Source organism: Nomascus leucogenys, chromosome X (assembly GCF_006542625.1).
Source record: "Nomascus leucogenys isolate Asia chromosome X, Asia_NLE_v1, whole genome shotgun sequence".
In the NCBI taxonomy this organism is placed as follows: domain Eukaryota; kingdom Metazoa; phylum Chordata; class Mammalia; order Primates; family Hylobatidae; genus Nomascus; species Nomascus leucogenys.
In genome coordinates, this window is record NC_044406.1 from 117,551,508 (window position 1) to 117,562,213 (window position 10,706).

The following is a 10,706-nucleotide window of genomic DNA, read 5'->3' on the forward strand; positions in this document are numbered from 1 at the left end:
AGATCTCGGCTCACTGCCACCTCTGCCTTCCAGGTTCAAGCAATTCTCCTGCCTCAGCCTCCCGAGTAGCTGGGATTACAGGCGCCCACCACCATGCCAGGCTAATTTTTGTAGTTTTAGTAGAGATGGGGTTTCACCATGTTGGCCAGGCTGCTCTCGAACTCCTGACCTCAGGTGGTCCACCTGTCTCAGCCTCCCAAAGTGCTGGGATTACAGGCATGAGCCACCGCGCCTGGCCATGTCTAGATATTTATTCAAGTATTATCCTTATACAGGATATGTGGATGATATATGGTCTGAAGGTTTCCATATGCACAAGGAACTTCTGTTCAGTCTGACTGATGAATAATTTCTTGGCTGGAGACACACAGCGGTTATGTTGTATTCTCTCTCTCCCAATAGTCTATAGATGTTATTCCATTGATATTTGTTTTCCAGTGTTGCAGAGAAGTCAGAATGCAGTCTCATTCCAATATTTCTTTTGTAAGTTTTAATTTTTACCTGGGAAGATTATAAGGTGACTTTTTAATAATTCTAGTATTTTACCAACATATGCTTAGTGCATATCTTTATTCCGTTCTATACCATAGTGAGGCTCTACAATCTGGGCCTTCTTCAATTGTGGGAAGTTTTCTTCTACTTGTTACCTTAAATTTTGCCTTGTTTATTCTGTTTTTTCCCTATTGTAACATCTTTTAGTAATATGTTAAAACCTTAAATCTTTAAGGTTATTAACTTTTCCTTATTTTTCCCATTGCTTTATTTTTTCGTTTGTTTTGAGATATTTTATGCAGTTGATCCTTCTAGCCTCTCATTCAATGTCAGTTGATCTCCCTTTCAAAACTTTTCCTAATGGTTTAGCGTTTTCCTAAACAAAGGCTTTTGGGAGGCATCTGAATCTTAATAATTTCATATTTGTTTTTTAATTCAAGTTGTCATTTTTCTCATCTAGCTACTGTATTTGCTGATTCAAAGGTTGGCTTGTTCAGAGGCTGTTAGGGGCCTAAGGCTGCTAATGCTGCTTAAGTGGGCTACAATTTATTTTGTTGGAGTTACTAAGTAACAAGTAGCTGAAATTCCACAAGTGGTAGAGTATAAAGTGTTCTTTACTCCTGTAACCTACTGGAATACCACCATCAAGGACAATAGCTAACAAATATCGAACACTTAACCACATACCAGGGAATATTCTAAGGATCTGAATACAAATTTATATATTTATTCCTCACAACATCCTTCTAATGTAAGTAGTATGATTCTAGCCACTTAATTAATGAGGACAGATAGCAAAGAAAGGTTTTTTTTTTTTTTTTTTTTTTTTTGCGACACAGTCTTGCTCTGTTGCCCAGGCTGGAGCGCAGTGGTGTGGTCTCTGCTCACTGCAACCTCCGCCTCCTGGGTTCAAGCGATTCTCCTTGGGTTCAAGCGATTCTCCTTCCTTAGCCTCCCGAGTAGCTGAGATTACAGGCACCTGCCACCATGCCCAGCTAATTTTCTTTTGTGTTTTTAGTAGACACGGGGTTTCACCATGTTGGTCAGGCTGGTCTCGAACTCCTGACCTTGTGATCCGCCTGCCTCAGCCTCCCAAAGTGCTGGGATTACAGGCGTGAGCCATCGTGCCCAGCTGCAAAGAAAGTTTAAATACCTTATGCAAAGTGACAGAAGAATAGTTAGAAACAAATTTTAAAATCGGATTAGTAAGGCTTCAGAATTCACATTCTTAGGATCTACATTAGGCAAACTGTCAGCTCACTTCCAAGGCACTTTGAGGAAGCCTCCCAACTTTTATTGGTTTTCTTGCTTCTCCAAGTCTCAGGTCCACGGAGGACTCAGGTAATAAATTCAGTTCTATCTTGTATTCTTGGCATAGGGGAAAAACTGGCGAAAATAAGTCCGACTCAGTTGACCTTCCAATTATTAGTCCACCTGTTTATCAGGCCAAGCCCTTTCCACAATCTGTTCCTTTTCATTGCAAGCTTTAAAAGTTCTGGCCGGGTGCGGTGGCTCATGCCTGTAATCCCAGCACTTTGGGAGGCCGAGGTGGGAGGATCACGAGGTCAAGAGATCAAGACCATCCTGGCCAATGTGGTGAAATCCCTTCTCTACTAAAACAAATACAAAAATTAGCTGGGCTTGGTGGCATGCGCCTGTAGTCCCAGCTACTCAGGAGGCTAAGGCAGAAGAATTGCTTGAACCCAGGAGGCAGAGGTTGCAGTGAACCGAGATAGCGCCACTGCACTCCAGCCTGGCAGGCAGCTCAAGGGAGAAATTCCCATAAAGGCCCCACTTATCCCTAGCTACCTATAGGCCCAAGGACCCCTTTGGCTCAGAAAAAAAAGATTAATTAGAGTTGGGAATGTAGAAATATACAGTCACATTCAGGTTCTAATGTTTTAATTTTTAAAAATGCTGACGTTGTTTAACTATATTTATGGGTATATGGGTATTCATTAAGGCTGTTTGCCAAATATTTCAATTACTCCTCCTGGATACTGTCAAGATAGTGGTATTTGGCTAAGGGATGGAGTCAAACCCATAAATCTGATTAAATAAATACCTAACCTACTCCTGAAATCCTGTCAGAACCCTTTATAGGAGAACATAACCAGGACCCATAGAGGAAGACAGCCAGATTACATAGTCCGTACAGATTAGCCATTTGATACGCCGAGAAGTAGAGAAAAATGAAGAGTGGATTAAAGAGGAGAAAATAGAAATATCAGGGAAAAAACATCCAACATACGCTATTATGCAATTGGTGTTTAAAGAAAAAATACATACAGATTATAGTAATACGATAGGTCATTTTGTGTTCACTTATCTGAATTCCATATTTTCTAAATATTCTTTATTAAAAGAGTCTATTTCTTTTAATTTTAAATATTTCTACTAATAAATATTTATATAAATAGAAATATTTCTATTTCTTATAAATAAATAGCTATTTTCATATTTTTAAATTATACTTTTGGATAACTAAAGTACTACTGTCAAAATGCTCATAATATAACCAAGAGAAAAAGTATAAAAGAAAAAATATGCAGGACAATGCCCAATTTTTGTAAACATGTATGTGTATATACAAATTAAAATTTATCAGCCAGGCGCACTGGCTCACATCTGTACTCCCAGCACTTTGGGAGGCCAAGGCGGGCCAATCACCTGAGGTCAGGAGTTCGAGATCAGCCTGGCCAGCATGGCCAAACTCCGTCCCTACTAAAAATATAAAAATTAGCTGGTCACGGTGGCACATGCCTGTAATCCCAGCTACTTGGGAGGCTGAGGCAGGAGAATCACTTGAACCCAGGAAGCAAGAGGTTGCAGTGAGCCGAGATTGCGTCACTGCTCTCTAGCCTGGGTGGCAGAGCAAGGCTCTGTCTCAAAAATAGAAAAAAAAGGCCGGGCATGGTGGCTCATGCCTGTAATCCCAGCACTTTGGGAGGCCGAGACGGGCGGATCACCCGAGGTCAGGAGTTTGAGACCAGCCTGACCAACATGGAGAAACCCCATCTCTACTAAAAAAAAATACAAAATTAGCCGGGCGTGGTGGCACATGCCTGTAATCTCAGCTACTAGGGAGGCTGAGGCAGGAGAACCGCTTGAACCCGGGAGGCGGAGGTTGTGGTGAGCTGAGATTGCGCCATTGCACTCCAGCCTGGGCAACAAGAGAGAAACTGCATCTCAAAAAAAAAAGAATTATCAATATATTTAGGTAAATAAAGCATAAAGAGGTGATCAGTATTTGTCTCAAGACTGTGGAATGATAAATAGGGTGAACATTCAGTTTGCCTTAGGAAGTCACAGTTCACACAGTTGTCCAACTTGGACAATAAATTATATAATTATCTAAGGAGGATACACAATGTACATTCTCTACCTAACTGCCCAATTAATTATTTAAAATGTGTTGCTTCTTTATTCATTCAAGGCATCATCTATGTGAAAATTAAAACATGAATACGTATGAGGCATAAAAATATAAAAGTGTAAGAAAAGGTCATACGATAAAGTCGATAATGTTTTAACATATTAGTTCAAAACCTATGGAAGAGCTTAACTCTAACATCTTTGAATGATAATAGCTAAATATGAGTATTTATTTTGAACATCAAGTTTGAGCAACTGAAATATTTATTAGTGAGTTCTCCATCTGGAAAGACATTTAAAAAGAAGGATGCCATTTTGGTTACTTTCTAAAATATGTGAGCCAGAAAATGGAGTACGCCATAACAGCCTGGGAAATGAGCCAGGTCAAAGACCACAACGTCTGATGGAGACAGATAGCCAAGACTCATACAAGCTTTGGAGTTCCAGCAATATCTTTTCCTCATGCACGGACTCCTTGGGACTTGAACCTTGTATCAGAAAACTTGAAAATGGGGAAAATCCTACATATCTAATGGTGACTGATGAGGAGATCTATGAAGCTGTGGTAGAGGAAACTGAATTACTGAAAAGAAAAGATGCCTAATGAGAGTGGGTGGTTTTAGGCTTCAGTTTGATTGTATATGGAAACCAAAAGCAAAAGCGCAGCGGTGTGAGCAAGTTTCTTCAAACTGGGCAAGACACAAGGTAGCCATGTTTCCTGGTGGCTTTGCCTTTTAGTGGTGGTTTTTTTCAGATGGAATGGGAGGGAGAAGAGGGCCTAGGGGCAGGGTTAGTTTGCTTTTCTGGGCCCATACTGCCATCGCGAGGAAGTAGTTTGACAAAAGCAAAAGCTTTGGGTTTGAACTTCCCTCCTACCTAGCAGTTAAGAAAGATTTAGCAAATTGAAAGGTCCAACAGGGCCTGACCCCAAGATGGGCCTTCTCAACTTCAACTCTTAGGCTTTCCAGGAGTTCAGTCTGGACAAAGGCAAAATCTCAGTGAAGAAGCTGCTGAGTAAGGTACCAGGACTGATGCAGGGCTTTGGTTTCCTCTCACTGTGGGCAAGACTATAGAAAAACTACAGTCTACACACAGCTTCTGGGCATTGGTCTCCTGGCCCTGCCCCTTAGACCATGAGACTGTTGGGCTGGCACAAGATATCCCTGTACTTTGGGGTATGGGCACCAATGTTAGCAACGTTAGAATGTGAGGAGGGGGAAATGAATCTCATTTGAGGTGGCATCTAACAGCAGCTGGAGGTCTCAGGGACACCAAAAGTCTGGTGCCTCTGTTGCCTAGAGCAAAAGGGATCTGAGGAAAAGGAGCATGTGTCACTGTGCCAAGTCAATAAATTCCAGAACATCAATAAGAGTGCAGATATACACAACCAGAAGGCCTGGAGGTATTCTCTGAGCCCAGGGGTTAACAGCTATAGTGGCTTTGCAGCATTTTTTTCTAGGGTCCAGTGTGAAGGCATACCCACGTGGAGGGATCTGCTCTCATTTCAGCTCTCTTAATGGGACAGAAATGGGTTCTTTAGCTTTCTTCTAAGGAAGATGAGGCCTTTAAGGCTCGGGATCTAACTGTTCATTAAGATTAGCAAGTATTGTTCTCTGTGCCTGCTCCTTAGCCTTTTTCTGATGAAGATTCCTTGTAGGCCTGACAAGATATCCTTCAAGGAGTTGAGTACATCAGGACCCCAGAAAACTTGCCTCTTTAGTGCCACTCTTTTGTACCAGAGATGATCTCTGTACATGATCCTTTCGAGAAAATGCTGAGCAGTCCATGAAAACAAGCATGAGTATTTTGATCGTCTTTCTTCTGCTCTCTTCTAAATCTATTCCATTTGAATATTTGCATGAGTACATGTATGTGTGAGCACTCATGGGTTTGTTGGTATGACTTTAGGCTTCCCCATAGTTTGCAGATCTCCTTGGGTTTTGAAATTTTTCCTTTTACTTTTCCCTTTTATTATAAGGCCACCGCATGGGCCATTAAATATCCTTCGGATGACTGGATTTTGTGTTACTTATAAATTTGCCCAAAGATTTTTGTTTTCTTCACCATAAAAAGTAATTTTTTTTTATTTCCATATGTAAACAGAGCAATGTATAATTTTCAGAGAAACTGATTCTTACACTGAAGGCCATTTTAAAACCTGAAGGGTATACCTTTGTTTCTTGATTTCCAATGTAAACCTTGCTTGTTACTATTTCAAACATGGAGACATGTATAACGTTAATACTTGAGGGCATGGCCTTAAAATAATTACTACAGGAAGGTAGACACAATGAGTAGCTTCGTTAGAAGACTGCAAATTCATTCTTTAGAATTCATATATATGCACTCAACTTACAGTAGTCATATATGGAATAAGTAGAGAGAGATAGACTTTATTTTTTCCTTTGTTTTCTCTTTTTTTTTTTTTTTTTTTTTGAGACGGAGTCTTGCTCTGTCGCCCAGGCTGGAGTGCAGTGGCAGGATCTTGACTCACTGCAAGCTCCGCCTCCCAGGTTCACACCATTCTTCTGCCTCAGCCTCCTGAGTAGCTGGGACTACAGGCACCCGCCACCATGCACAGCTAATTTTTTGTATTTTTAGTAGAGACGGGGTTTCACCATGTTAGCCAAGATGGTCTTGATCTCCTGAACTCGTGATCTGCCTGCCTTGGCCTCCCAAGGTGCTGGGATTACAGGTGTGAGCCACCGCACCCGGCCTGTTTTCTTGTATTAGTAAACTAGGATGGTTTGATCCCAAAGAGTCAATAATTTGCTTTAACCCCTAATCAAAGAGGTGGAATATCTTTACTGATGTGGACACTGAGAATGGAATTCAGTCTTTTCAAGGACTTAAGAGGACTACCTGGTATAGCTGAAACATGTGGAGTCAATCTACTAGAGAATAGACCCTTTGCTCCTCCCCACTCTCTGACGTTGCATAGGAAAGCTGAATGAACCTACTCATCTCTACACTCCTGTCTCCTATGGGAATGTGACCTTGACTCTGGACAAAGAGTGTGCTCATGTGAAAGGTTAAGTGATACACACATATTGCCCACCAAATAGTTAAACCAATTGACAATGCTTCCCACCTCACGGGAACTTGTCCAATTCTACAAATGTTCACACAAACCAGGTGTTATCAGTGGTTTCATGTTCAGTAGCTTACTCAGGGATATTTTGAAGAGGTGGGGAATGGTTGAGACTTTGTCACACTGTAATTTACTTGAGTATTGGTGAATTTGAGAACCTCTGCCAATGGACTTTGTTGTTCCGTGGCCTTTTTCTTCTGCGAAGTTTGTGCCTGGTTCGTTTTCTCTTTCCTTGCTGAATTGTTTCTCTTTAATTTTTCATCTTGAAATAGCTAATGATCTGTAATGGATATCAATGGTTGAAGGGCAGTAAACACTGACAAATAATTGCTTATGGTTTCCTGTTTTTGCTGTTATTTTTATTATGCCTGAAACAATGAAATTGTTTCCATCTGCAATCAGGCCTGTTAGCCTCTATTAAGTATAGCCAGGTGAGGTGAGCATAACATTCTTGAGCCTGAGGAATTCCTGAGCTGAGGCCACTGCTAGTGCCATCCACAATTCTGTCTGCACACATTTGTCTACTCTACTTCAAATATACGACCTAGTCAAAATGCAGCTCCAAGGCAGGCATGCTAACCCATCTAGTTCAGGCCTTCCCTTTCGGTCTGTTTTAACTGAGATCAGGAGATCAGCAATGACCTTTCACCTTCACAAGACATCTGGGATCATTAAGGGATGCTTTACCACGTCTCCAAGACACTCCTGAGAGTTATTGACCCTTCTTGTCAATTATCTATTGCCTCTCAGCTCTGAATGCATTCTTCAATATATGCTCTACAATAAATAGTGGGAATTTTCCCCCTGTACTCTGAGCTCCGACACTACTGCCAAATGGGGCTCATATCCCAGGCCCCAGTGTGCTAGAGGACTGTGTCCCAGACTGTCTGCCTCTACAACAAGGAGTAGGGGCAGGAGGCAAATGATCAGAAGCCCTGCACTTAGCAGTAAACGGCTTCCTCTAGCTCTTCCTGTACTGGGAGGACACAAAAGCTCCACCTCCAGGACTTCCTGTGCATGAATTTCCTGCCTGCCCCCGGTCCGTTCTGGCCACTTCTACAACTATATCACACCTTTATCCACAGATCCTAGAAGGTCTGAAAGATGAAGGCAAGGACATCATGCTTGAGGCCAGAAGCCGTCCCAACTTCCCCATAGGTGCAACCTTCCTCAACATCCTGGGTTTTTGGGAGGAATTGTTCATGGCTTGGGTTTTCATCAACTGATTTCCTCACGATGGCAGTAGTGCTCCAGAAATGTCAACCAGCCCTGTCCCAGTGCCTCTTCTCCCGCCCATCCAGTATGAAAAAACGCCAACAAAAGACAAAGGCACAAGGAAACAAAACTGTTTCAATTCTTGCCCAGTTTGAGGAAGCTTGTTCACACCACTGTGCTTTTGCTTTCTATTTCCATCTTAAATCAAAATGAGTCCTTAACCACCCCGCCCTGGTCAGGCATCTTCCCTTTTCCAGCATTAAATTTCCACCACATCTTTGGCTTCACAGTTCAGCTCTTCTTCACTCAACATTAGTTCTTCAGCATTTTCTCAATGTATTAAGTTGACTTCTTAAAGTTGAACAAGACTCAGGATTCCAGGATGAAATGGTAGAAGAAAACGCCGTAAGTTCCAGGCCTGGAAAAGGTCATCTCTAGTCACCTGGCATCATGGTCCTTGACGCAGCTTTCTAGGTTACCAGGGAATCTCCCTCCATTTTGTAGGAGACACTAATCTTTTTGTTTGGTGGAAGGCTGTTATTTGGCCGAATTCCTGAGATTATTTTCTTATAGCCTATATAGCTCTCATTGGTTTGTCATGTCATATGTGACATACCAAATGTACCTTTACATTTATTTATTTATTTTTGAGACGGAGTCTTTCACTCGTCTCCCAGGCTGCAGTGCAGTGGTGCAATCTCGGCTCACTGCAACCTCCACTTCCTGGGTTCAAGCGATTCTCATGCTTCAGCCTCCCAAGTAGCTGTGACTACAGGAACCCGCCACCATGCCTGACTAATTTTTGTGTTTTTAGTAGAGATGAAGTTTTACCATGTTGGCCAGGCTGGTCTTGAACTCCTGACCTCAAGTGATCCTCCTGTCTCAGCCTCCCAAAGTGCTGTATTTACAGGCATGAACCACTGGGCCTAGCCTGTTCTTAGGAAACTCTTAATGAAGAAATGTATTAAACAAAAAGGTGAGTTCTTATCTAAAACCAGTTTTCAGATGTAACTTTTCTTTGCACTTTGGTGTATCTATTTTTTCATGCACTTAAAAACATATAGTTATTCAGTACATCTGTCATGTGACCAATTTGTCTTTGTAATTATCAATACACTTCTTACAATGCTAAATGTGGAAGTCCAAACACACACACACACACACACACAAACACTTTTTCACTTATGTCATTGCACTGAATTCACAGGTTTGCATTTTACTATTTTATTTTCCTTAACAAAACAATAGTCAATATATGTTCTTTTAAGTTTGTAAACTGAATCTCCTACATTATTTTCTTAGAGGGAACCAGTTTTAATATTTCTCCATACTTTATTCTAGATGTTTTAGTCAGGGAGGGCTGCCATAAAAACATCATAGATTTTTAAACAAAATATATGTATTTCTTATAGTTCTGGAGGCTGGGAAGCCCAAGATCATGGTGGCAGCCCATTCAGTTCCTGGCTAGGGTCCTCTTCCAGGTGTGCAGATGGACACCTTCCTGTTGTATACTCACAAGGCAAAGTGAGAAAGCTCTGTCCCTTCATCTCCTTATAGGGGCACTAATCATAATGTAGGCTCCACCCTTATGACCTCATCTAAACTTAACTACTTCCCAAAAGTCTCATTTCCAAATACCATCGCACTGTGGGTTAAGGCTTTCATATATGGATTTCGAGGTGACACAAACTTTCAGTCCATACTACTAGGTTTTCTTTTTTTTTTCCTTCCCCGTGTGTAAGCATTGTATTCATTATCTCTTGCTATGTAACAAATTACTTCAAACTTAATAGCTTAAAACAACATATATTTTTTATCTCAGTTTCTGTGAGTCAGGAGTCTGGGCATTGCTCAGGTAGGTCCTCAGCTCAAGGCTGCAATCATGGTGTCGGTTAGGGCTGGGGACTCATCTGAGGCTCAAGATCCTCTTGGAAGCTCATGTGGTTGTTGGCAGAATTCATTTTGTTGCAGCTATAGAACTCATAATTGCTTACTTCTTTGAGGCTAGCAAAAGAGAAGATCTCAGACCACCAGGCCCTCTTTTCCTGTCCTGATTGGATCAGGCCCCCCCAGGGTAATCTCCCTTTTGAGACCCTATCATTTTTGCCATATAATATAAAGGAATCAGAGAAGTGATAATCTATCATATTCACAGGTCCCACTCATACTTAAGGAATTATACAAGGAGATGGAATCATCTTAGAATTCTGCCTGTATACCAGAAGGATGGATGGATGGAGAGATAGATAGATACAGTTTTTAAAGATTTTAAGTCAAAATTATACATGAACACATTTTTCAACATTAGTTATTTGTACAATACTTTACAAACAACATTATGCCATCTCTGACATTCCTCCGAGATTGAAACACTTTTTTATTTTTTTTTATTTTTTTTTTTTGAGATGGAGTCTTGCTCTGTCACCCAGGCTGGAATGCAGTGGTGCGATCTCGGCTCACTGCAAGCTCCGCCTCCCGGATTCACGCCATTCTTCTGCCTCAGCCTCCTGAGTAGCTGGGACTACAGGCACCC